A 5,967-nucleotide genomic window follows, 5' to 3' on the forward strand; every position below is an offset into this window, starting at 1 on the left:
TGATTGAATTTGGAATTTTTGATGTTTTTGTTTTCAATTCTAATAAGTGGGGCCTGTGCTTCAGGAATCCAAACCATTGGTTTTTGCTTCCTACTTTCAATGGACTATTCCCAAAAGATCTACTCAATTGGCACAATCCTTACCTTTCGATTTGTGGGCTTCAAATACACGGTTCAGAAGAAAAACTACATCTTCATTCAATCGGAGAAAGTCTAAAGATTGGTAGTTAAGATGTTCAGATGATCCATCCATGGAGGGAAAGTAACAAAACAATTAGAGTCCGGATCCTCTGTTATTTGGTAAATAGCACTACACCAAAATCGTCATTTAGGAACGGTTTCAAACCATTCCTAAATGCTTCAGGAATGGTTTAAAACCTTTCCTAAATGAGGTGTCGTAAAAAAAAAACAGGAATGATTCAGAACCGTTTTGGGTACCGTTTCAAATTTTAGAGACGGAATTTTAGGAATAGTTTTAAATCGTTCTCATGCCAACGGTCACATTTTAAGAACGAAATTTTTAAAGGTTTTAAACCCTGATTAATGTTGCCAATGGTCAGATTTTAGGATGGAATTTTAGGAACAATTTAAAACCCTGATAAACACACAATTAAATTGAGGGTCAAGGGAAATAAATTAACAGAATTTTATTGCATTCCATCAAAATAAAGATTAATACAAAGAAAAACATAAGAAAATAATGTGTTTGATCCATCAAAATAAAGATTAATACAAAGAAAAACATAAGAAAATAATGTGTTTGAAGATGTTTCATTGCAAAATCAAATTTACAAAATAAGCTACAATAAAGGCTAGCACTTTAAATTATAGCTTTGCGGAGACGGCGTGTGAAGCTCCCCCCTCAATGCATTCTTCATCATCTCCTAAACCCACAGGAACAAGGCGCTTCCCACCTAAGAATATAAATAAATAAAAATACTAAGCATTGTTTCATGAAAATGAAAGGAGAGGAATAAGACATGCAAAACCATCAATCTATGTGCATGAGAAAGGTTTCCAAGAGAGTTCCTACCTTTTCCATGTCACGAAAAATTACTACACACTGTAAAGAATCCTGTCCAGGATAAGGATGCTTTGAAGTGATATGTCTGACACCAAATGTATGAACCATTAAATACATATGCCCCAACTTATAACTGCACCAATATCAGGTTATAAAAAAAGATTTTGAGGCAAGGTATAAACAAAGGTAATGCAAGCCAGCCAATAGAGTAAATTAGTTAAAGAGTTAAATTCAAATCCAGACAGACAACAAACAGATCTCGGCTCTGGGAAGATAAAAAAAGATGCCAAAGGTAAATGAGTGAAAAAGAAAAGTCTCCCCACTAATGATCAACATTGAAGAATGGGAGCATGCTACAAAGGACTAGAAACACAAACACACATTTGGGACCCCTCAGTGCAGGCCAATTAACCCTGCTTGATATGACATATATGATTATGATGCAACATGCACATCAGGCATAGTAAGCTTGAAATGTTTCGCGAGACATTGTTGTTGGTCCATTGAAGGAAAAAAAAACTCACCATTATGGAAGATAAAGCAATTTGGGAGCTTAAACCATCTGATTTGAAGCTCATTATTTATATGTCATGGGAGTACAAAGCGAGCTTTCTTTGTTGCATCAAATGAGAAGATTAGCTTCCCACCCTTTCACCATTTCCTGAAAATAGGACTAAGCAAGCAAAGAATTCTAGTTAATGCAATGGAACTAGCTTCACAACTATTGATTGCTCCAAACATTAACAAAAGGCATATACTTCACCTATGCATCATGTTTATCAAAATATCCCAAATATCACAAATCATATAAGATTCCAAACAATTTAGAATTGATCAATCGCTGTGAAATGCCAAGTTATTTACCCAAGGCGCACACGATCCATATAGAGCAAATGTCTTGAATGTTTGTTGATATTTGATATTTGATAGTGGTGGTGCAACTAAAGTGAATTCAGTATCATTTCATATTGTTAATTCATGTCCATTTAGTTTGCTTTGGGTACTAGTTCAGGTACCACCAATGGTTACAAAAGCAGATGCAACAGAGTCTAAAGTACTTGAATCTAAGGCCACCACCTAATCGATTTCCATACAATGGATCAATTCAAATTAATGAAAGCAAAGAAAAAAAAAGTCACTGAACTGTCAACCACCTAATCATTTAATGAAGTTTGAAGTAATTTCTGGAAGAAAAATCTTGACTCATGAGGTCCTACTTTTACCAATACAAACCACATGAACCATGTTCCCAAAGGACAAGTAGCATTGTAATGACAACACATAGGAAGATGCACTCAGATAACAAAAACAAGGAGTACATAAAATCTAGATTTTCCTGTGAGATTATAAAACAATGCTATTCAATTATTGGCATCAAATGCATTTAAATTTGAACTACAATTCCCTTTAAGTTTATAGTCCATCAAAGACGTAAATTCCACCTGAATTTCAATTAGAAGTTTGGGACCATCCTATCATGTGTGGCTTAACTATGAAGATGAAGATGTAATGTGATGCACTTATTTATGATACAAAAATGTATAACTGGTAACTTTGATGAGTAATGACAAGTCATAAAGCACGGACTTATTTCTATTTGAAATGTCAAGTTCTACAATGTGAGCTATTGTAATGGTAGTAAAATGCTCAAATAGGCACATCTCCATTTCATCCACCCAACTCTAGTTATGTTGAATTAAAACTAGGCAACCTATTCATATTGTACATTTGTCAATAACGACTGATCGCCTTGGGTAAGATGTACTTCGATTGTGCTAAATGATGATACGAAAACTCCTAAACAAAAAAGAAAAAAAAAGGAAAAAAGAATAAGGGAAGGTGATTTATACATGATGCTTGGCCAATCAACTAGCCAGATGGAGACTGCCTTCTAGCAATGCAAACCATTTATCTGGTGATCCCAAATAACAGAACAACAATGCTGAAAAACTTCCTCTATTGAACAATTATAATTGTAAAATTGGTAGCCTGCAGGATGATGATTTTGACAACATTCTGCATTTAAGAGGTAAGAGGCTTGAGACATGACCCACCCATGATGGGGCCCAACAGGTGAACCAATAACTTTATAGCATACATAACATTACTAAGGAAGAACCAAATGATAACACAATCAATTCTGAATAACTTGTTTTTTTAGTGCCTAATCATTTAAGTTAGCTCTAACAATATCTCATTTTGATCATTTCCACTCATGGAAATTCACAAGCACTTGACATATCTAGACAACAGTTGCAAGAAATCAACATACTATAGAGTTAAGAAGCACAAAAGAACACGATACCACATATATAGCAGTAACAATTCAAAAAAAAAAAAAAGAATTTCTATTGAGAATGAGATGGGTGATTAATTTCGAACATTTCAAAAACTGAAAGCTAGAAATACCGGCAAAACCAAAACAAAATAAAAATAAAAATAAAGACATGAGAAGACATGCACATAGCCAAGAATCAGATGTATGGCAAAGGCAAGTAGTGATACTAAAAGAAATCAAGTTATGACTACTCTTCAAAATGTCTGAGAAACCCATTAAATATCCAAAAGCCCATAACTTTAAGAAAATAAAAATAAAAATAAACCAAAACCTGAAATCCCCTGTACAAAACATGCAAGAATCAAAAGAAAAGGATGGCCACTAGAAGACAAAATGAAAGTAAACACAAAACACAACAAAAATTTTCATAGAAAACCCAAAACCAACAAATTTAAGAATCTTATAGAAAAATAACTTTTTATATGAAAAACCAATAAAAAATCCAAAGGCATAACCTCAAGAAAGGTCGTGTGCAAGCACTTAAGCACAGAAGAGCCCCATTCTATGATTTGCCTACTGCCCATTTACCAAAAAAAAAAAAACCAGTACAACTGATTAAAAGCGGGCCAACAAGAAAGAAGATAGTGTGCTCAAGTTCATTAGACCTCAAAATTTTTTTGAATTTACATGTCATTGAAGTTTTTATTTTTACGTGAATTTAGATGTCATTGAAATTTTTTGGGCCTGCATATGACATACAATTTCTAAGTGCATCTGTATCAGCTTGTTTTCTTCTTCTTTCTTTCTTTTATTTTTATTTTTATTTTTTATCGGTAAAATCATGTGATATAGAAGAAGAAACTAACCTGTGTTCCCTTCTCAAGTAAGTGAATTGCAAAAGATGAGATTCTAAACTGAATCTTCATATAAGGCTGCATAAAGACATAGAATACAAACCATTAGCAAAAAATCTAAATTTCTCTTTCTTTTCGAAAAACTTATGTACTACCTAAACAATTTTAATGATTTTCTTTTACCTGTCAATATTGCCTTTACAAACTGATATTTGGTGCCAAAAACATAATATCATAAAATTGAATCCTACTCCCACTTATAATCCATTTTTTAACATTATAATTAATAATATGATATATCAAGATTGAATCCTACTCCCGCTTATAAATATCATAAAACCAACAAGATAATTCACTAGTCATGAGATCACTTTGAGCTTGGAAAGGTCAACAAATAAACACTACTTAATAGTTTTGGAAGTGCAAAACCCTATCCTGGCTACATATAGTTGCAAAAGTACAATTTTGAATTCTACTTTCCTGCATGTGCCAATGTGCCATGTGGAAGTGAGATCTGAACTGTACAAGGTAAGAAAATTGCTCAATGCACACGTGTCATCAATTAGCTATAGAAATCATAAAAAATGGTGGGAAAAAATCTCATGAATCTGAAACGTGATCTCAATACAATGTATAAAAATCGACAAAGAAAAGCTAATTGTGAAGGACAAAAACCAACCAACAATAAAGTCAGCTCAAATAGCTAACGGAAAAAGAAAAGGAAAAGAAAAGTATAACTTAAGCAGCCATCCCATGGTTAGCATGTGGTATCCTACTAATGTGTACATGAAGCAGTTAACTTGAAATAGAGGATCTATTACCTCACCCGCTGCTGCCTTAAAGTGAATATAAATGGCAGATGTTCCATGCCCTCAGAAACAGAAGTTCTACTACCACCACTGCCATGAATTGCTGCCTAAACATGAAAAAGAAAATAAAAAGGAGCTTATGACAAAGTGATTCTTCAAGTACTCTTTCATACAATCAACTCTTTCATAATTTGGTTGTTATTATTGTTAGGTAAATACCTGAAGTTGTTGGAATTTGACCAAGAAAATGCTGGATTTAGAATATTGTGGGTTGCTTTCAGCATTCCTAAGCTACTAATACAAAAAGATTGGAGATCACCCTACAAATAGATAGATCCACCAGCCACATAACAGCTACTAACACATCCACCAACCAAGCTCCAATCACCCCTTCAACCATATGATAGCTACTAATACAAAAAGATTATACCAAAATAAGAATTTCAACCACTCTTATCAGTCTTATTCATGAATAAGAATCCAAAAATATTATACTCAAATGGAAAAATTTTGGAATCTGCCAGCCCCAACTCATAGAGATCTCATGGCAACTGGTAGCCAAATCGGCGAAACTGTCCAAATTATGATAGATGGACAATAAACTGAGAATTATGCAGACGGCCATTTAATGGCCTATTAAAGCAAATGTTTTACAGTGATCTGACTACTTCAAACTGGTGTTCAACCACTCTAATTCTTGGATGATGATCAATCTAATTGGGACAGTTTGATTTAAGGCGTGCCAATGGCCCCAAGTTGAGCTTTAATATAGACATCGACCCATTATGGGGGCACAGATTCAGGGTCAATGTAGGTTTAGGGCCCTTTGATACAAGCTAAAAGAATTATTGTTCCAGGAGCACTTGTTTGACAATGAACTGCATATTGTTGAAGATAGAATCTTGTTGTCAAGAAACAACTCCTGAAAGACTCAAGTGATATCATGTAAGAAATAACTTATGAAAGATGGAATTGAGATCTCATGAGGCCTAGTTGAAAAGAA

The 5,967-nt window shown here is 33.9% G+C and overlaps 1 long non-coding RNA gene across 1 annotated transcript; it reads right to left on the minus strand.

Annotated features, from left to right (window-relative positions):
* Positions 1–1,263: 1,263 nt before the first annotated feature.
* Positions 1,264–5,445, minus strand: LOC131251330 (uncharacterized). The gene is made up of 3 exons (XR_009173748.1): positions 4,977–5,445; positions 4,168–4,233; positions 1,264–1,684 (listed from the first exon to the last, which is right to left on the minus strand). It is a non-coding gene; the product is annotated as an uncharacterized LOC131251330 (long non-coding RNA).
* Positions 5,446–5,967: the final 522 nt, after the last annotated feature.

This window comes from Magnolia sinica, chromosome 7 (assembly GCF_029962835.1).
Source record: "Magnolia sinica isolate HGM2019 chromosome 7, MsV1, whole genome shotgun sequence".
Lineage (NCBI taxonomy): Eukaryota > Viridiplantae > Streptophyta > Magnoliopsida > Magnoliales > Magnoliaceae > Magnolia > Magnolia sinica.